This window comes from Pristiophorus japonicus, unplaced genomic scaffold (assembly GCF_044704955.1).
Source record: "Pristiophorus japonicus isolate sPriJap1 unplaced genomic scaffold, sPriJap1.hap1 HAP1_SCAFFOLD_221, whole genome shotgun sequence".
NCBI lineage: Eukaryota > Metazoa > Chordata > Chondrichthyes > Pristiophoridae > Pristiophorus > Pristiophorus japonicus.
This window is the reverse complement of record NW_027251919.1, coordinates 263,897-283,431: the sequence shown is the minus strand read 5'-3', so window position 1 is coordinate 283,431 and position 19,535 is coordinate 263,897. Positions and strand designations below refer to the sequence as shown.

At 52.1% G+C, this 19,535-nt stretch overlaps 7 non-coding genes across 7 annotated transcripts; all 7 read right to left on the bottom strand.

Annotated features, from left to right (window-relative positions):
- Positions 1–691: 691 nt before the first annotated feature.
- trnat-agu (transfer RNA threonine (anticodon AGU)) lies at positions 692–764 on the bottom strand. The gene has a single exon. It is a non-coding gene; the product is annotated as a tRNA-Thr (tRNA).
- A 2,701-nt stretch (positions 765–3,465) lies between these two features.
- Positions 3,466–3,538, bottom strand: trnat-ugu (transfer RNA threonine (anticodon UGU)). Its single transcript has one exon. It is a non-coding gene; the product is annotated as a tRNA-Thr (tRNA).
- Positions 3,539–9,710: 6,172 nt separating this feature from the next.
- trnat-ugu (transfer RNA threonine (anticodon UGU)) lies at positions 9,711–9,783 on the bottom strand. Its single transcript has one exon. It is a non-coding gene; the product is annotated as a tRNA-Thr (tRNA).
- A 1,070-nt stretch (positions 9,784–10,853) lies between these two features.
- trnat-agu (transfer RNA threonine (anticodon AGU)) lies at positions 10,854–10,926 on the bottom strand. The gene has a single exon. It is a non-coding gene; the product is annotated as a tRNA-Thr (tRNA).
- Positions 10,927–13,535: 2,609 nt separating this feature from the next.
- Positions 13,536–13,608, bottom strand: trnat-ugu (transfer RNA threonine (anticodon UGU)). Its single transcript has one exon. It is a non-coding gene; the product is annotated as a tRNA-Thr (tRNA).
- A 2,245-nt stretch (positions 13,609–15,853) lies between these two features.
- On the bottom strand, positions 15,854–15,926 carry trnat-ugu (transfer RNA threonine (anticodon UGU)). Its single transcript has one exon. It is a non-coding gene; the product is annotated as a tRNA-Thr (tRNA).
- A 1,506-nt stretch (positions 15,927–17,432) lies between these two features.
- trnat-agu (transfer RNA threonine (anticodon AGU)) lies at positions 17,433–17,505 on the bottom strand. Its single transcript has one exon. It is a non-coding gene; the product is annotated as a tRNA-Thr (tRNA).
- Positions 17,506–19,535: the final 2,030 nt, after the last annotated feature.

The following is a 19,535-nucleotide window of genomic DNA, read 5'->3' as shown; positions in this document are numbered from 1 at the left end:
AGAAGGGGAGAATCAGAAAGGAAAGGAAAAAATGAGAGAGAGGAGATGGAAAGTGAAAAGGCAGAGGCGGGAGAAATGGCAGTCACATATTTAAATACAAAACTAATTTTGAGAAAGACCAAAGTAAGATTTGAACCCACGACCCCTGGTTTACAAAACCAGTGCTCTAACCCCTGAGCTATGGAGCCACCTGCTTTGGAAAAAACACGGGAAGGAGCAGGAAAGAGAGAGGAAGGGAAAAGAGAGAGTGGAAGGAGTGAGAGAGAGGGGAAGTGGAGAGAGAGGGAGAAGGGGAAAGAGAGAGAAGGGAAGGGGAGAGAGGGGAAGGAGTGAGAGAAAGAGAAGTGGAGACTGGGAGAAAAAGACAGGGGCAGGGGAGAGAGCGAGGGAAGGGGAAAGAGAGGTTAAGGGAAGAGAGGGGGAAGGATCGAGAGTGAGGGGGAAGGAAAAAGGGTGTGGTGAGGGAGGGGGAAGGGGAGAGAGGGGAATGACTGAGAGATGGGGAAAATGAGATAGAGAGAGAGGGAGAAAAAGATGTAGAATGGGGAAGGGAGAGAGAGATTTGGAAGGGAAGAGTCAGTGCAAGAGCAATGAGCCTGTTGATCCAGGATCGGTCACAGAGCTGTTTAATATTTATAATTAAAGAACTTATTAACTAACAGCAAATTTAAATACTGAGCTAATTTTGAGCAGGCCCCAGTGAGATTTGAACCCACAACCCCTGGTTTACTAGACCAGTGCTCTAACCCCTGAGCTATGGAGCCACCTGCACTGAGAACGACAGGGGAAGGAGCCGGAAAGTGAGGGGAAGGGAAAAGAGAGAGTGGAAGGAGTGAGAGAGAGGGGGAAGGGGAAAGAGAGAGGGGAAGGGGAGAGAGATGGGAAGGCGAGAGAGGGAGGAGACAGGGGAGATAGAAAGGAAGGGGAGAGAGAGGGATAATGGGGAGAATCTGAAAAGAAAGGGGAAAGTGAGAGAGAGGAGAGAGGGGAGGGAAGATAGGGGAAGGGGAGAGGGCGAGTGAAAAGGCAGAGGAGAGAGTGGGTAGGGGCGAGAGAGGGAGGGGAGAGAGAGGGAAGATATAGGAGGAAGGAGAGAGAGGGGAAGGGGTGGGGAGAGAATGAAAGTAGAGAGGGGAAGGGGAGAGAGGGGAAGGAGAGAATGAGACAGGGGAAGGAGAGAGAGGGGACGGGGAAAGAGAAGGTGTAGGAGTGAGACCGAGCGGGGAAGGGGAGAGAGAGGGAGAATCTGAAAAGAAAGGGAGAAGAGAGAGAGAGAGGGGAAGGAGAGAGAGGGGAAGGAGTGAGAGAATGAAAGTAGAGAGGAAAGGGGAGAGAGGAGGAAGGAGAGAGGAGGAAGGGGAAAGAGAGGGTGAAGGAGTGAGACTGAGCGAGGAAGGGGAGAGAGGGGGAGAATCTGAACAGAAAGGGAGAAGAGAGAGAGAGGGGAAGGAGAGAGAGGGGAAGGAGTGAGAGAATGAAAGTAGAGAGGGAAGGGGAGAGAGGAGGAAGGAGAGAGAGGGGAAGGGGAAAGAGAGGGAGAATCTGAAAAGAAAGGGAGAAGAGAGAGAGAGAGAGGAGGGAGGGGAGAGAGGGGAAGGGGAGAGGGTGAGAGAGGGGAATGAGTGAGAGACGGGGAAAACGGGATAGCGGGAAAGGGAGTGAGGTGTAAAAAGATGTAGAACGGGTCGTGATGGAGAAGGGAGAGAGAGTGTAAAAGAGACAAGAAGAGAAGAGGGGGAAGGGTGCGAGGGGAGCCTGTTGTTCCAGGGTCAGTCTCGGAGCTGTTTAATGTTTATAATTAAACCCCTTGTTAATTGACGGTGAATTTAAATACTGAGCTAATTTTGAGTAGGCCCCAGTGAGATTTAAACTCATGACTCCTGGTTTACAAGACCAGTGCTCCAATCCCTGAAACATACAAACAGAGAAAATAGGTGCAGGAGTCGGCCATTCGGCCCTTCGATCCTGCACCCTCATTCAATAAGATCATGGCTGATCATTCACCTCAGTACCCCTTTCCTGCTTTCTCTCCATACGCCTAGATCCCTTTAACCGTAAGGGCCATATCTAACTCCCTCTTGAATATACCCAATGAACTGGCATCAACAACTCTCTGCGGCAGGGAATTCCACAGGTGAACAACTCTCTGAGTGAAGAAGTTTCTCCTCATCTCGGTCCTAAATGGCCTACCCCTTATCGTTAGACTGTGTCCCCTGGTTCTGGACTTCCCCAACATCGGGAATATTTTTCCTGCATCTAACCTGTCCAGTCCCGTCAGAATTTCCTTTGTTTCTATGAGATCCCCTCTCATCCTTCTAAATTCCAGTGAATAAAGGCCCAGTTGATCCAGTCTCTCCTCATATGTCAGTCCAGCCATGCCAGGAATCAGTCTGGTGAACCTTCACTGCACTCCCTCAATTGCAAGAATGTCCTTCCTTAGATTAGGAGACCAAAACTGAGCTATGGAGACACCTGCTCTGGGAAAGACAGGGAAAGGAGCAGGAAAGAGAGTGGAAGGGAAAAGAGAGAGTGGAAGGGGAGAGGGGCAAGGGGAATGAGAGGGAAGGGAAAGAAGTTAGAGAGAGGGTGGGGAATGGGAGAGAGAGGGGAAGGGGAGAGAGTGGGGAAGGGGAGAGATCGGGGAAGGGGAGAGAGAGGGGAACGGGAGAGAGTGGGGAAGGGGAGAGAGAGGGGAACGGGAGAGAGTGGGGAAGGGGAGAGAGAGGGGAACGGGAGAGAGAGGGGAAGGGGAGAGAGAGGGGATGGGGTAAAAAGATGTAGAACGGTCGTAATGCGATGGAAAGAGAGAGCGGAAAGAGTGGTTAAAGGAAGAGAGGGGGAAGGAGTGAGAAAGAGTGGAGAAGGGGAGAGAGCAGAAGGGGAATGAGAGAGGGGAAGCAGAGAGACGGGAAGGGGAAGGGGAGAGAGGGGAAGGAGTAAGAGAGAGGGGGAAGGGGAGACAGGGAGGGGAAGGGGAGAGAGGGGGGAACGGATGGAGAGAGGGAAAGGAGAGAGAGAGAGGAAGGATTGTGAGAGACGGAAGGAGAGAGAGAGGGGGAAGGGGAGAGGGTGAGGCGAGGGAGGGGGAAGGATGAAGAGGCGAATAAGTGGGAGACGAGGAAAGCGAGACAGTGGGAAAGGCAGAGAGGGGTAAAAAGATGTAGCACGGGTCGTGATGGGGAAGGGAGAGAGAGATTTGGAAGGGGAGAGAGAGTGTAAAAGAGATGAGAAGAGGAGAGGGGTGCCTGTTGTTCCAGGGTCGGTCTCCAAAGCGGGAAAGAGTAAAAAGAGACAGAATATGTAGTGATGGCGAAACCAGGGAGAGAGGGAGAAAGGGAAAGGATGGGTAAGGAGAACAGGAGAGACTTTTGTTCCAGGTCTGGTCTTGGAGCTGTTTAATATTTATAATTAAACACCTTGTTAATTGACGTAAACTTAAATTTAAATACTGAGCTAGTTTTGAGAAGGCCCCAATGAGATTTGAAATCACGACCCCTGGTTTACAAGACCAGTGCTCTAACCCCTGAGCTATGGAGCCACCTGTTTTGGGAAATGCAGGGGAAGGAGCAGGAAAGAGAGAGGAAGGGAAAAGAGAGCGTGGAAGGAGTGAGAGAGAGGGGAAGAGGAGAGAGAGGGGGAAGGGGAGAGAGTGGGTGAAGGTGTGAGAGTGCGGTGAATGGGAGAGAGGGGGAAGGGAGAGAGGGGTTGAGGTGAGAGAGAGGGTAACGAGTGTTTAAGAGCGGGAAGGGGAGAGGGGGGGAAGGGGAGAGACGGGGGAAGGGGAGAGAGAGGGGGGGGGAGAGAGGGGGAAGAGGAGAGAGGGGAAGGGGAGAGAGAGTGGGGGAGGAGGAGAGAAAGGGGGAGAATGGGGAGAGAGTGGGGAGGGAGAGAGAAAGAGTTAGAGGGTGGAATGGGTCAGAGGGGAGGGGGAGAGTCTGATGGGAAAGGGGAGAGCAAGAGCGAGGGAAGGAGAGAAACGAAGGAGGGAGAGGGGCGAGAAGAGTGGAGCCAGGGGAGGGGAAGGAGAGAGGGGGGGAGAAAATGGGTCGAGGAGAGAGAGGGAATGGGTGAGAGAGAGGAAGATGTGAAAGAGAGGGGAAAGGGAAAGAGAGGGAGGAAAACGGGAGAGAGTGGGGAAGGGGAGAGAGTGGGGAAGGGGAGAGAGCGGGAAAAGGGAGAGAGAGGGGAACAGGAGAGAGTGGGGAAGGGGAGAGAGAGGGGAACGGGAGAGAGTGGGGAAGGGGAGGGGAAGGGGAGAGAATGGGGAAGGGGAGAGAGCGGGGAGGGGGAGAGAGTGGGGAAGGGGAGAGAGCGGGGAAGGGGAGAGAGTGGGGAGGGAGAGAGAAAGAGTTAGAGGGGGGAATGGGTCAGAGGGGAGGGGGAGAGTCTGATGGGAAAGGGGAGAGCAAGAGCGAGGGAAGGAGAGAAATGAAGGAGGGAGAGGGGCGAGAAGAGTGGAGCCAGGGGAGGGGAAGGAGAGAGGGGGGGAGAAAATGGGTCGAGGAGTGAGAGGGAATGGGTGAGAGAGAGGAAGATGTGAAAGAGAGGGGAAAGGGAAAGAGAGGGAGGAAAACGGGAGAGAGTGGGGAAGGGGAGAGAGTGGGGAAGGGGAGAGAGCGGGGAAGGGGAGAGAGAGGGGAACAGGAGAGAGTGGGGAAGGGGAGAGAGAGGGGAACGGGAGAGAGTGGGGAAGGGGAGGGGAAGGGGAGAGAGTGGGGAAGGGGAGAGAGCGGGGAAGGGGAGAGAGCGGGGAAGGGGAGAGAGTGGGGAAGGGGAGAGAGAGGGGAACGGGAGAGAGTGGGGAAGGGGAGAGAGAGGGGAACGGGAGAGAGTGGGGAAGGGGAGGGGAAGGGGAGGGGAAGGGGAGAGAATGGGGAAGGGGAGAGAGCGGGGAGGGGGAGAGAGTGGGGAAGGGGAGAGAGCGGGGAAGGGGAGAGAGTGGGGAGGGAGAGAGAAAGAGTTAGAGGGGGGAATGGGTCAGAGGGGAGGGGGAGAGTCTGATGGGAAAGGGGAGAGCAAGAGCGAGGGAAGGAGAGAAATGAAGGAGGGAGAGGGGCGAGAAGAGTGGAGCCAGGGGAGGGGAAGGAGAGAGGGGGGGAGAAAATGGGTCGAGGAGTGAGAGGGAATGGGTGAGAGAGAGAGGAAGATGTGAAAGAGAGGGGAAAGGGAAAGAGAGGGAGGAAAACGGGAGAGAGTGGGGAAGGGGAGAGAGTGGGGAAGGGGAGAGAGCGGGGAAGGGGAGAGAGAGGGGAACAGGAGAGAGTGGGGAAGGGGAGAGAGAGGGGAACGGGAGAGAGTGGGGAAGGGGAGGGGAAGGGGAGAGAGTGGGGAAGGGGAGAGAGCGGGGAGGGGGAGAGAGCGGGGAAGGGGAGAGAGCGGGGAAGGGGAGAGAGTGGGGAAGGGGAGAGAGAGGGGAACGGGAGAGAGTGGGGAAGGGGAGAGAGAGGGGAACGGGAGAGAGTGGGGAAGGGGAGAGAGCGGGGAGGGGGAGAGAGAGGGGAATGAGTGATAAAGAGAAACGGGGAAAGCGAGAGAGCGGGAAAGATTAAAAAGAGGTAGAATGTGGAGTGATGGGGAAAGTAGGAGAAGGGGAAAAGAGGAAAAGGAGAGGTTAACAACTCTCTGAGTGAAGAAGTTTCTCCTCATCTCGGTCCTAAATGGCTTACCCCTTATCCTTAGACTGTGTCCCCTGGTTCTGGACTTCCCCAACATTGGGAACATTCTTCCTGCATCTAACCTGTCCTGTCCCATCAGAATTTTATACGTTTCAATGAGACCCCCTCTCATTCTTCTAAACTCCAGTGAATACAGGCCCAGTCGATCCAGTCTCTCCTCATATGTCAGTCCTGCCATCCAGGGAATCAGTCTGGTGAACCTTCGCTGCACTCCCTCAATAGCAAGAATGTCCTTCCTCAGATTAGGAGACCAAAACTGAGCTATGGAGCCACCTGCTCTGAGAAAGACAGGGGAAGGAGCAGGAAAGAGAGGGGAAGGGAAAAGAGAGAGTGGAAGGGGAAAGAGAGGGAGGGGAAGGGATGAGAGAGTGGGTAAAAAGATGTAGAAGGGGTTGCAATGCGATGGAAAGAGAGAGCAGCAGAGAGGGGAAAATGTGATTAAGTGGAGAGAGGGAGAAGGAGTGAAATTGATCGGAAAAGGGGAGAGAGAGAGGCAAAGAAGCAAGTGAGAGGTGAGGGGAAAGGGAAAGAGAGGGGCAGGGGGAGAATCTGAAAAGTGGGAAAGAATGACTGGTATTTAAATACTAAACAAATTTTGAATAGACCCCAGTGAGATTTGAACTCACGATCCCTCGTTTGAAAGACCAGTGCTCCAACACCTGAGCTCTGCAGCAACCTGTTTTGGGAAATACAGGGGAAGGGAAAAGAGAGAGTGGAAGAAGTGAGAGAGAGGGGGAAGGGGAGAGAGTGCGGGATCAGGGGAGAGAGTGGTGGAGGGGAAAGAGAGGTTAAGGGGAGAGAGGGAAGGAGTGAGAAAGAGTGGGTGAGTCGAGAGTGGAAGGGGAGAGAGAGAGGGAAAGTGAAGAAAGGGGAAGGGGAGAGAGGGAGTGAAAGTGAACATCCCTGAACATTCACAGAATCTTACAGCACACAAGGAGGGCCATTCGGCCCATCGTGTCTGTGTCGGCTGTGTGAAAGAGATTATTCCCACTCCGCCCCAGCCCCCATCCCTGCCCTCCCCGCTCCACCCCCGCTCTACCCCTCCTCCCTGCTACCCCTTCCCCCGGGGTTTAGTAGCTCTGAAAGTGGATAAGTCTCCAGGCCTGGATGAAATGTATCCCAGGCAGTTGAGCGAAGCAAAGGAGGAAATAGCAGAAGCTCTGACCATCATTTTCCAATCCTCTCTGGCTTCAAGTGTGGTACCAGAGGACTGGAGGACTGCGAAGGTGGTACCTTTGTTTAAGAAGGGAGAAAGGGATAGACCGAGTAATGACAGACCAGTCAGCCTAACCTCCGTGGTGGGCAAATTATTGGAAAAACTCCTGGTGGGGTTCCGCAGGGCTCAGTACTGGGTCCCTTGCTTTTTGTGGTATACATCAATGATCTAGACTTGAATATAGGGGGTATGATTAAGAAGTTTGCAGATGATACAAAAATATGCCGTGGGGCTGATAATGAAGAAGAAAGCTGTGGACTGCAGGAAGATATCGATGAACTGGTCAGGTGGGCAGAACAGTGGTAAATGGAATTTAATCCAGAGAGGTGTGAGGTCATGCATTTGGGGAGGGCTAACAAGGCAAGGGAATACACATTAAATGGTAGGACACTGAGAAGTGTGGAGGAACAGAGGGATCTTGGAGTGCAGGTCCACAGATCCCTGAAGGTAGCAGGCCAGGTGGATAAGGTGATTAAGAAGGCATACGGAATACTTGCCTTTATTAGTCGAGGCATAGAATACAAGAGCAGGGAGGTTATGCTTGAACTGTACACAACACTGGTTAGGCCACAGCTGGAGTACTGCGTGCAGTTCTGGTCACCACATTAAAGGAAGGATGTGATTGCACTGGAGAGGGTGCAGAGGAGATTTACCAGGATGTTGCCAGGACTGGAAAACTTTAGCCATGAGGAAAGATTGGATCGGCTGGGGGTTGTTTTCCTTGGAACAGAGGAGCATGAGCGGAGATTTAAAATTATGAGGGGCCTGGATAGAGTGGATAGGAAGGACCTATTTCCCCTTCACAGAGGGGTCAATAACCAGGGGGCACAGATTTAAAGTAATTGTGTTTGAAGAATGAGGAGGGGTCAGTGAAACCCTCAGATTGTGTCTCATCCCTCAGACTCCTGCCTCCGTCTCTTCAATATTGGCTTCTCAACATCGATATATCGGGTCTTTCACGTAGTAAAACATCCCAAGGCAACTCAGTCACACTCTGTCCCAATCTCTCTGCCTCTCTGTCTCTCACTCTCACTCTATCACATGTTCTGCCTTTGTGTCTCTCTTACTATCTCTCACTTTCTCTCTGTCTCTCGCGGGGGAAACGGAGAGAGGGAAGGGGAGAGAGCGAAGGGGAGAAAGGGGGAAGGGGTCAGATGGAATTGAAAAGAGAGGGAGAGGGAGGAGGCAGTGGAGTGAGAAGGGAATAGAGAGAAGGGAGGGGAGAGAGAGGGGAACGAGTGAGAGAGGGAAGGGGAGAGAAAGCGGGAAGGAAAGAGGGGAGGAAGGGGAGAAAGAATGGGGGAAGGGGAGAGAGTGTGGAAGGAGTGAGAGAGGGGTGTAGGAGTGAGATATAGAGGGTAGCGAGTGTGTAAGAGTGGGAAGGGGAGAGAGAGCGAGGGGGAGGAGAAAGGGAAGGGGAGAGAGTGAGGGGAGAGAGGGGGAAGGGAGATGAGATGAGAGGGGGAAGGGAGAAGAGAGGGGGAAGCAGAGTGAGAAACAGGGAAAGCGAGATAGTTGGAAAGGGAGAGAGGGGTAAAAAGACTCATGATGGGGAGGGCAGAGAGAGACGAAAGGGTACGAGGAAGGCCTGTTGTTCCTCAGTCAGTCCCAGAGATATTAAACATTTATAATTAAAAACCTTGTTTATTGACAGCAAACTTGAATATGAAGTTCATTTTGAGCAGGTCCCAGTAAGATTTAAACTCACGACCCCTGATTTACAAGACCAGTGCTCTAACCCCTGAGCTATGGAGCCACCCATAACACCAGCTCTTGTTTGCATCTTACTATTGTTAACAAGGAGGTGGGGCCTGAGTAATCATTCTCGGTGATTCATCCCTGAACATTGACAGAATCTTACAGCACAGAAGGAGGGCCATTCGGCCCATCGTGTCTGTGTCGGCTGTGTGAAAGAGATTATTCCCACTCCGCCCCACCCCCCACCCCTGCCCTCCCCGCTCCACCCCCGCTCTACCCCTCCTCCCTGCTACCCGCCCTTCCCCCGGGGTTTAGCAGCTTTGAAAGTGGATAAGTCTCAGGCCCGGATGAAATGTATCCCAGGCTGTTGAGTGAAGCAAAAGAGGAAATAGCAGAGGCTCTGACCATCATTTTCCAATCCTCTCTGGCTTCAAGTGTGGTACCAGAGGACTGGAGGACTGCGAAGGTGGTACCTTTGTTTAAGAAGGGAGAAAGGGATAGACCGAGTAATGACAGACCAGTCAGCCTAACCTCCGTGGTGGGAAAATTATTGGAAAAATTCCTGAAGGACAGGATAAATCTACATTTAGAAAGACACGGGTTAATCAGGGACAGTCAGCACGGATTTGTTGAAGGAAGTTCCTGTCTAACTCATGATTGAATTTTTCGAGGAGGTAACCAGGAGGGTTGATGAGGGCAGTGTGTATGATGTAGTGTATATGGAGTTTAGCAAAGTTTTCGATAAGGTCCCACATGGCAAACTGGTCACGAAAGCAAAATCCCATGGGATCCAGGGCAAAGTGGCAAGTTGGAGCCAAAATTGTCTCAGATTCAGGAAGCAAAAGGTAATGGTTGACGGGTGTTTTTGTGACCCCGTGAACTTTTATCTCGTGCAGTAACCTTTTATGATGGGGAGAGAGAGAGTGGAAGGGGGGGCGCGGGGGGCCGAGAGAGAAAGAGAGCTGAACGGGAGAGTGAGAGAGAGAAAGGGAGAAGGGTAGAGAGAGAGAAGGGGAGAATCAGAAAGGAAAGGAAAAAATGAGAGAGAGGAGATGGAAAGTGAAAAGGCAGAGGCGGGAGAAATGGGAGTCACATATTTAAATACAAAACTGATTTTGAGAAGGCCCCAGTGAAATTTGAACCCACGACCGCTGGTTTACAAGAGCAGTGCTCTAACCCCTGAGCTATGGAGCCACCTGCTTCACAAAAGACAGGGGAAGGAGCAGGAAAAAAAGAGGAAGGGAAAAGAGAGAGTGGAAGGAGTGAGAGAGAGGGGAAGTGGAGAGAGAGGGAGAAGGGGAAAGAGAGAGAGGGGAAGGGGAGAGAGGGGAAGGAGTGAGAGAAAGAGAAGTGGAGACTGGGAGAAAAAGAGAGGGGCAGGGGAGAGAGCGAGGGAAGGGGAAAGAGAGGTTAAGGCAAGAGAGGGGGAAGGATTGCGAAAGAGAGGGGAAGGGGAGAGAGCGGAAGGGGAGATAGATGGGAAGGAGTGAAAGAGGGGTAAAGGGAGAGAAAGGAGAAGGGGAGAGAGTGGGGAAGGAGTGAGAGAGAGGGGGAAGGGGAGAGAGGGGGGAAGGAGTGAGAGAGAGGAGGAAAGGGAGATAGGGAGAGGAAGGGGAGAGAGAGAGGCGGGGAGAATGTAGAAAGGCGGAGAGAGGGGAAGGAGTAGGAAATAGGAAAGAGGGAAGAGAGAGGGGAAGGGGAAAGAGAGGGAGGGGAAGAAGAGGGAGAAGGGGAGAATCTCTAAGGAAAGGGAAAGGAGAGAAAGACAGGAGGGCACCTGCTCTGGGAAAGACAGGGGAAGGATCTGGGGAGAGAGAGAAGGAAAGGAGTGAGAGAGGGAAGGAGAGAGAGAGTGGAAGGGGCGAGAGAGGGAAGGAGAGAGAGAGAGAGGCAGGAGAGAGAGAGAAGGGGAGAAGAGGCACGGAAGGGAAAGAGAGGGAACGGATGGGGAGAGTGAATGGAAGGAGGGGAAGGAGTGAGAGAAGAGCGAGGGAGAAGGATCGAGAGTGAGGGGGAAGGAAAGAGGGTGTGGTGAGGGAGGGGGAAGGGGAGAGAGGGGAATGAGTGAGAGATGGGGAAAATGAGATAGAGAGAGAGGGAGAAAAAGATGTAGAATGGGGAAGGGAGAGAGAGATTTGGAAGGGAAGAGTCAGTGGAAGAGAAATGAGCCTGTTGATCCAGGATCGGTCACAGAGCTGTTTAATATTTATCATTAAAGAACTTATTAACTAACAGCAAATTTAAATACTGAGCTAATTTTGAACAGGCTCCAGTGAGATTTGAACCCACGACCCCTGGTTTACTAGACCAGTGCTCTAACCCCTGAGCTATGGAGCCACCTGCACTGAAAAGGACAGGGGAAGGAGCAGGAATATGAGGGGAAGGGAAAAGAGAGAGTGGAAGGAGTGAGAGAGAGGGGGAAGGGGAAAGAGAGAGGGGAAGGGGAGAAAGATGGGAAGGCGAGAGAGGGAGGAGACAGGGGAGATAGAAAGGAAGGGGAGAGAGAGGGAGAATGGGGAGAATCTGAAAAGAAAGGGGAAAGTGAGAGAGAGGAGAGAGGGGAGGGAAGATAGGAGAAGGGGAGAGGGCGAGTGAAAAGGCAGAGGAGAGAGTGGGTAGGGGCGAGAGAGGGAGGGGAGAGAGAGGGAAGATATAGGAGGAAAGAGAGAGAGGGGAAGGGGTGGGGAGAGAATGAAAGTAGAGAGGGGAAGGGGAGAGAGGGGAAGGAGAGAATGAGACAGGGGAAGGAGAGAGAGGGGACGGGGAAAGAGAAGGTGAAGGAGTGAGACCGAGCGGGGAAGGGGAGAGAGAGGGAGAATCTGAAAAGAAAGGTAGAAGAGAGAGAGAGAGGGGAAGGAGAGAGAGGGAGGGAAGGAGTGAGAGAATGAAAGTAGAGAGGGAAGGGGAGAGAGGAGGAAGGAGAGAGGAGGAAGGGGAAAGAGAGGGTGAAGGAGTGAGACTGAGCGAGGAAGGGGAGAGAGGGGGAGAATCTGAAAAGAAAGGGAGAAGAGAGAGAGAGAGGGGAAGGAGAGAGAGGGGAAGGGGAAAGAGAGGGAGAATCTGAAAAGAAAGGGAGAAGAGAGAGAGAGAGAGGAGGGAGGGGAGAGAGGGGAAGGGGAGAGGGTGAGAGAGGGGAATGAGTGAGAGATGGGGAAAATGAGATAGCGGGAAAGGGAGAGAGGTGTAAAAAGATGTAGAACGGGTCGTGATGGAGAAGGGAGAGAGAGTGTAAAAGAGACAAGAAGAGAAGAGGGGGAAGGGTGTGAGGGGAGCCTGTTGTTTCAGGGTCAGTCTCGGTGCTGTTTAATGTTTATAATTAAACCCCTTGTTAATTGACGGTGAATTTAAATACTGAGCTCATTTTGAGTAGGCCCCAGTGAGATTTAAACTCACGACTCCTGGTTTACATTACCAGTGCTCCAATCCCTGAAACATACAAAAAGAGAAAATAGATGCAGGAGTCGGCCATTCGGCCCTTCGATCCTGCACCCTCATTCAATAAGATCATGGCTGATCATTCACCTCAGTACCCCTTTCCTGCTTTCTCTCCATACGCCGAGATCCCTTTAACCGTAAGGGCCATATCTAACTCCCTCTTGAATATACCCAATGAACTGGCATCAACAACTCTCTGCGGCAGGGAATTCCACAGGTTAACAACTCTCTGAGTGAAGAAGTTTCTCCTCATCTCGGTCCTAAATGGCCTACCCCTTATCGTTAGACTGTGTCCCCTGGTTCTGGACTTCCCCAACATCGGGAACATTTTTCCTGCATCTAACCTGTCCAGTCCCGTCAGAATTTCCTTTGTTTCTATGAGATCCCCTCTCATCCTTCTAAATTCCAGTGAATAAAGGCCCAGTTGATCCAGTCTCTCCTCATATGTCAGTCCAGCCATGCCAGGAATCAGTCTGGTGAACCTTCACTGCACTCCCTCAATTGCAAGAATGTCCTTCCTTAGATTAGGAGACCAAAACTGAGCTATGGAGACACCTGCTCTGGGAAAGACAGGGAAAGGAAAAGAGAGTGGAAGGGAAAAGAGAGAGTGGAAGGGGAGAGAGAGAGGGGCAAGGGGAATGAGAGGGAAGGGAAAGGAGTTAGATAGAGGGTGGGGAATGGGAGAGAGAGGGGAAGGGGAGAGAGTGGGGAAGGGGAGAGATCGGAGAAGGGGAGAGAGAGGGGAACGGGAGAGAGTGGGGAAGGAGAGAGAGGGGAACGGGAGAGAGAGGGGAAGGGGAGAGAGAGGGGATGGGATAAAAAGATGTAGAACGGTCGTAATGCGATGGAAAGAGAGAGCGGAAAGAGTGGTTAAGGGAAGAGAGGGGGAAGGAGTGAGAAAGAGTGGGGAAGGGGAGAGAGCAGAAGGGGAATGAGAGAGGGGAAGCAGAGAGACAGGAAGGGGAAGGGGAGAGAGGGGAAGGAGTAAGAGAGAGGGGGAAGGGGAGACAGGGAGGGGAAGGGGAGAGAGGGGGGAAGGGATGGAGAGAGGGAAAGGAGAGAGAGAGAGGAAGGATTGTGAGAGACGGAAGGAGAGAGAGGGGGAAGGGGAGAGGGTGAGGCGAGGGAGGGGGAAGGATGAAGAGGCGAATGAGTGGGAGACAGGGAAAGCGAGACAGTGGGAAAGGCAGAGAGGGGTAAAAAGATGTAGCACGGGTCGTGATGGGGAAGGGAGAGAGAGATTTGGAAGGGGAGAGAGAGTGTAAAAGAGATGAGAAGAGGAGAGGGGTGCCTGTTGTTCCAGGATCGGTCTCCAAAGCGGGAAAGAGTAAAAAGAGACAGAATATGTCGTGATGGGGAAACCAGGGAGAGAGGGAGAAAGGGAAAGGACGGGTCAGGAGAACAGGAGAGACTTTTGTTCCAGGTCTGGTCTTGGAGCTGTTTAATATTTATAATTAAACACCTTGTTAATTGACACAAACTTAAATTTAAATACTGAGCTAGTTTTGAGAAGGCCCCAGTGAGATTTGAACTCACGACCCCTGGTTTACAAGACCAGTGCTCTAACCCCTGAGCTATGGAGCCACCTGCTCTGGGAAATGCAGGGGGAGGAGCAGGAAAGAGAGAGGAAGGGAAAAGAGAGCGTGGAAGGAGTGAGAGAGAAGGGAAGAGGAGAGAGAGGGGGAAGGGGAGAGAGTGGGTGAAGGTGTGAGAGCGCGGTGAATGGGAGAGAGGTGGAAGGGAGAGAGGGGTTGGGGTGAGAGAGAGGGTAACGAGTGTTTTAGAGCGGGAAGGGGAGAGGGGGGGAAGGGGAGAGACGGGGAAAGGGGAGAGATGGGGGGAGGGGAGAGAGGGGAAGAGGAGAGAGGGGATGGGGAGAGAGAGTGGGGGAGGAGGAGAGAAAGGGGGAGAGTGGGGAGGGAGAGAGAAAGAGTTAGAGGGGGGAATGGGTCAGAGGGGAGGGGGAGAGTCTTATGGGAAAGGGGAGAGCAAGAGCGAGGGAAGGAGAGAAACGGAGGAGGGAGAGGGGCGAGAAGAGTGGAGCCGGGGGAGGGGAAGGAGAGAGGGGGGGAGAAAATGGGTCGAGGAGAGAGAGGGAATGGGTGAGAGAGAGGAAGATGTGAAAGAGAGGGGAAAGGGAAAGAGAGGGAGGAAAACGGGAGAGAGTGGGGAAGGGGAGAGAGTGGGGAAGGGGAGAGAGGGGGGAAGGGGAGAGAGAGGGGAAGGGGAGAGACTGGGGAACGGGAGAGAGAGGGGAAGAGGAGAGAGAGGGGAAGGGTAGAGAGAGGGGAACGGGAGAGAGTGGGGAAAGGGAGAGAGTGGGGAAGGGGAGAGAGAGGGGAAGGGGAGAGAGAGGGGAAGGGGAGAGAGAGGGGAACGGGAGAGAGAGGTGAAGGGGAGAGAGTGGGGAACGGGAGAGAGAGGGGAACGGGAGAGAGTGGGGAAGGGGAGGGGAAGGGGAGAGAGTGGGGAAGGGGAGAGAGCGGGGAGGGGGAGAGAGAGGGGAATGAGTGATAAAGAGAAACGGGGAAAGCGAGAGAGCGGGAAAGATTAAAAAGAGGCAGAATGTGTAGTGATGGGGAACGCAGAAAGAGAGGGAGAAGGGGAAAAGAGGAAAAGAGAACAGGAGAGCCTTTTGAACGGGTTAGGGGGCAAAGGAGAGAGAGTGTAAGAGATATGGGGAAGGGAGTCTGTTGTTTCAGGGTCAGTCCTGGAGCTGTTTAATATTTATAATTAAAGTCCTTGTTAATTGACGGTGAATTTAAATACTGAGCTAATTTTAAGTAGGCCCCAGTAAGATTTGAACTCACAACCCCTGGTTTACAAGACCAGTGCTCGAACCCCTGAAACATAGAAACATAGAAACATAGAAAATAGATGCAAGAGTAGGCCATTCGGCCATTCAATATGATCATGGCTGATCATTCCCTCAGTACCCCTTGATCCCTTTAGCCGTAAGGGCCATATCTAACTCCCTTTTGAATATATCCAAAGAACTGGCCTCAACAACTTTCTGTGGTAGAGAATTCCACAGGTTCACAATTCTCTGAGTGAAGAAGTTTCTCCTCATCTCAGTCCTAAATGGCTGAACCCTTATCTTTAGACTGTGTCCCCTGGTTCTGTACTTTCCCAACATCGGGAACATTCTTCCTGCATCTAACCTGTCCCGTCCCGTCAGAATTTCCTTCGTTTCTATGAGATTCCCTCTCATTCTTCTGAACTCCAATGAATATAAGCCCAGTTGATCCAGTCTCTCCTCATGTGTCAGCCCTGCCATCCCGGGAATCAGTCTGGTGAACCTTCGCTGCACTCCCTCAATAGCAAGAATGTCCTTCCTCAGATTAGGAGACCAAAACTGACCTATGGAGCCACCTGCTTTGGGAAAGACAGGGGAAGGAGCAGGAAAGAGAGGGGAAGGGAAAAGAGAGAGTGGAAGGAGTGAGAGAGAGGGAAGGAGAGAGAGAAAGGGGAAGGGGAGAGAGAGAAGGGAAGGGGAAAGCAAGGGAGGGGAATGGGGTAAAAAGATGTGGAACGTAATGCGATGGAAAGAGAGAGCAGCAGAGAGGGGAAAGAGGGAGAAGGAGTGAGAGAGAGGCAGGCGTGTGAGAGAAATGGGAAGTGGGAGTGAGAGAAAGGATGGAAGGGGCGGGGAGAGAGAGAGGGGAAGGAGTGAAATAGATAGGAGAACGGGAGAGAGAGAGGCAAACATGCAAGTGAGAGGTGAGGGGAAAGGGAAAGTGAGAGGGAGGGGTCGGGGGAGAATCTGAAAAGTGGGAAAGAATAGGGAGGAGGGAGAGACTGGTATTTAAAAAGTGGACTAATTTTGAGTAAGCCACAGTGAGATTTGAACTCACGACCCCTGGTTTACAAGACCAGTGCTCTAACCCCTGAGCTATGGAGCCACCTGTTTTTAGAAAGACAGGTGTAGGGAAAAGAGAGAGTGGAAGGAGTGAGAGAGAGGGGGAAGGGGAGAGAGAGGGAGGGGAAGGGGAGAGAGAGAGAGAGAGGTTAAGGGGTGTGGAAATGTATTTTTATCTAAGCTGATACCATACGGTATTTGTGTGCCTTTTGATTAAAATGGAGTCCTGGCCCTTCCAGAACTTTCTGCATTTTTGATAGCCAGCTTATTATGAACAGCTAAACCTGCTGTTCGATGGCTGATGGTTACCAGACAGCTAGGAGACAAGTCATGCGGAGACAAGTAACCCCCCATGGTGCTCTCCTATTGTCTACACTACAGGAGTTCCATGTCACCCCACCCTTATCTTCTAGCCATTATCTCTTTCCTTTACCTCATCCATTTGAAGCAACAGGTAAACTGACCAGGAAATTGGATAATCCTGATACAATACAAGACAGGTGATAGCCCATTACCTATGACTCATGGAGTAATGGTCGTTTGGCTTTCTGATAACCCTGACAAAAGGAAATATCTTGACACCATTTCAGGACCAGGATATAGTAATTAACTCTTTATCTGTATTCACTGACTGTGAGACAGAGCAATACACAGGGAGAGGCCAGAACTTGGGTTTTACTGTATAAATATCTTGTGAAGCTGTACCATTGCGGAGGTTTCATTTAGCCCTTGACTGAGTGAAACCTACCCCTTGCGAGCAAGTAAATTAAAAGGGAAACTTCCATCGGAGCTGTAAGTGTCGGAGTCATTCTTTTCTGAGGTCGAGATTTCGACAGGGGAAAGAGGGAAAGAGTGAGAAAGAGTGGGTAAGTCAAGAGTAGAAGGGGAGAGAGAGAGGGAAAGTGGAGAAAGGGGAAGGGGAGAGAGAGAGAGGGAAGTGGAGACTGGGAGAAAGAGAGGGGCGGGGAGAGAGAGAGGGAAGGGGAAAGAGAGGTTAAGGGAAGAGAGGGGGAAGGAGTGTGAAGGAGAGGGGAAGGGGAGAGAGATGGGAAGGAGTGAGAGAGAGGGGGAAGGGGAGAGAGGGGGAAGGAGTGAGAGAGAGGGGGAAGGGGAGACAGGGGGGATGGAGTGAGAGAGAGGAGGAAGGGGAGAGAGGGGGACGGAGTGAGAGAGGGAAGGAGAGAGAGAGAAAGGCAGGAGAGAGAGCGAAGGGGAGACAGAGGCAGGGAAGGGAAAGAGGGAGCGGATGGGGAGAGTGAGTGGAAGGAGAGGAAGGAGTGAGAGAAAAGCGAGGGAGAAAGATAGAGAGTGAGGGGGAAGGAAAGAGGGTGGGGTGAGGGAGGGGGAAGGGGAGAGAGGGGAATGAGTGAGAGACGGGGAAAATGAGATCGAGAGAGAGGGAGAAAAAGATGTAAAATGGGAAAGGGAGAGAAAGAGAGTGTGAGAGAAAAGAACCTGTTGTTCCAGGGTTGGTCTCAGAGCTGTTTAATATTTATAATTAAACACCTTGTTAACTAACGCAAATTTTGATACTGAGCTAATTAACAGTAGGCCCCAATGAGATTTGAACCCATGACCCCTGGTTTACTAGACCAGTGCTTTAACCCCTGAGATATGGAGCCACATGTTCTGGGAAAGGCAGGGGAAGGAGCAGGAAAGAGAGGGGAAGGGAAAAGAGAGAGTGGAAGGAGTGAGAGACAGGAATGGGAGAGAGAGGGGGGAGGAGTGAGAGGGGGGGGGGGGAAGGGGAAAGAGAGAGGGGAAGGAGTGAGAGGGGGGGGGGAAGGGGAAAGAGAGAGGGGAAGGAGTGAGAGAGAGGGGGAAGGGGACAGAAAGGTTGAGGGGAGAGAGGGGGGAGGAGTGAGAAAGAGTGGGTAAGTCGAGAGCAGAAGGGGAGAGAGAAGGGGTAGGGGAATGAAGAGAGGGTGAGAGAGAGACGGGGAAATGATACAGAACAGGTCATGATGGGGAAGTGAGAGAGAGATTTGGAATGGAGCCTGTTGTTCCAGAGTCGGTCTCGAAGCTGTAATATTTATAATTCAACCCTTGTTAATTAAAATACTGGGCTAATTCTAAATAGCTCCACAGTGAGATTTGAACTCACAACCTTTGATTTAATGGTTTATAAAACCAGCGCTCTAACCCCTGAGCTATGGGCCCACCTGCCTTGGGAAAGATAGGGGAAAGAGCAGGAAAGGGAAAAGAAAGAGTGGGGAAGGAGTGAGAGAGAGGCGGAAGGGGAGACAGTGGGGAAGGAGTGAGAGAGAGGGGGAAGGGGAGACAGTGGGGAAGGAGTGAGAGAGAGGGGGAAGGGGAGTCAGGGAGGAAGTGAGAGAGGAAGGGAAAGGAGAGAGGGGGAGAGGAAAGAGAGGGGAGGAAGGGGAGAAAGAGTGTGGAAGGGAGGGAGAGGGAGGGGAAGGGGAGAGAGTGGGGAAGGAGTTAGAGAGAAGGGGAAGGGGAGACAGGGAGGAAGAGAGAGGGGAAGTGGAGAGGGGAAGGGGAAGGGGAGAGGAAGTAGTGAGAGGGAGGGGAAGGGGAGAGAGGGGAATGAGTCTGTGACGGGAAAGCGAGATTGCGAGAAAGGGAGAGAGGGGTAAAAAGATGTAGAACGGGTCTGTCATGTGTCTTACATTATTATATATAACTGTATCCCAACATGCTATACATGACTGTAATAAGATATGACCTGTAACCACCAGCATACCTTACCACCAGGGGTGCACTTACAAGAGACAGGTATATAAGGACAGGTCTCAGGCAAGTGCAGCATTCCAGAGCTGTGAAAAAAAGGTGCAGGTCCAGAGTGAGCTTGACTTCACTACATGCCTCGTGTGAATCTGTACTGAGGGGACAGGACTTTACAGTGGCGACAAGTTACGGGATTACAGAATCCACAGAATGGCGAACAACGGATCAGATGAACAGTACAATGCGGGAGACAATTGGGAGGACTTTATAGAAAGGCTCCAGCAAAGCTTTGTAACCAAAGACTGGTTGGGCGACGATAAGGCAGACAAGAGAAGAGCCCATCTCTTGACGAGCTGTGGCTCGAAAACATACGCTTTAATGAAGGATCTGTTGGCACCCGAGAAACCAGCAAGCAAGTCGTTTGAAGAATTGAGCCCACTGGTAAGAGACCACCTGAAGCCAGCGAGCAGCCCACACATGGCCAGACACAGGTTCTACAACTACAGACGCTGTGTGGGCCAGAGCATACCCGACTTCGTGGCGGAACTTCGGAGGTTGGCTAGTTTATGTGAGTTCTCCGATGAACTGAGGAGAGAAATGCTGAGAGACTTTTTCATTGAAGGAATAGGCCACGCAGGCATATTCCGAAAGCTCATAGAGACCAAGAACCTGACCTTAGAGGCAGCAGCACTGGTTGCACAGACATTCTTGGTAGGGGAAGAAGAAACGAGGTCGATTTACAATGCAGGTACGACAACTAACGAAATATCGGAACAAGAAGTTCACAGCACTAAACAAACTGCTACCACCACACACAGACAAAACCGGGAGAACAGGCTCTCGACAGCAGGCAGAAGCCATCAAGGGCCACAGGAACGGCCGTTCACACCTCATCAACCCACAATGCGAGCAATCAACTACAAACTGAGAGAAGCTCAAGAGAGATCAGCCAGACGCAGCTCAT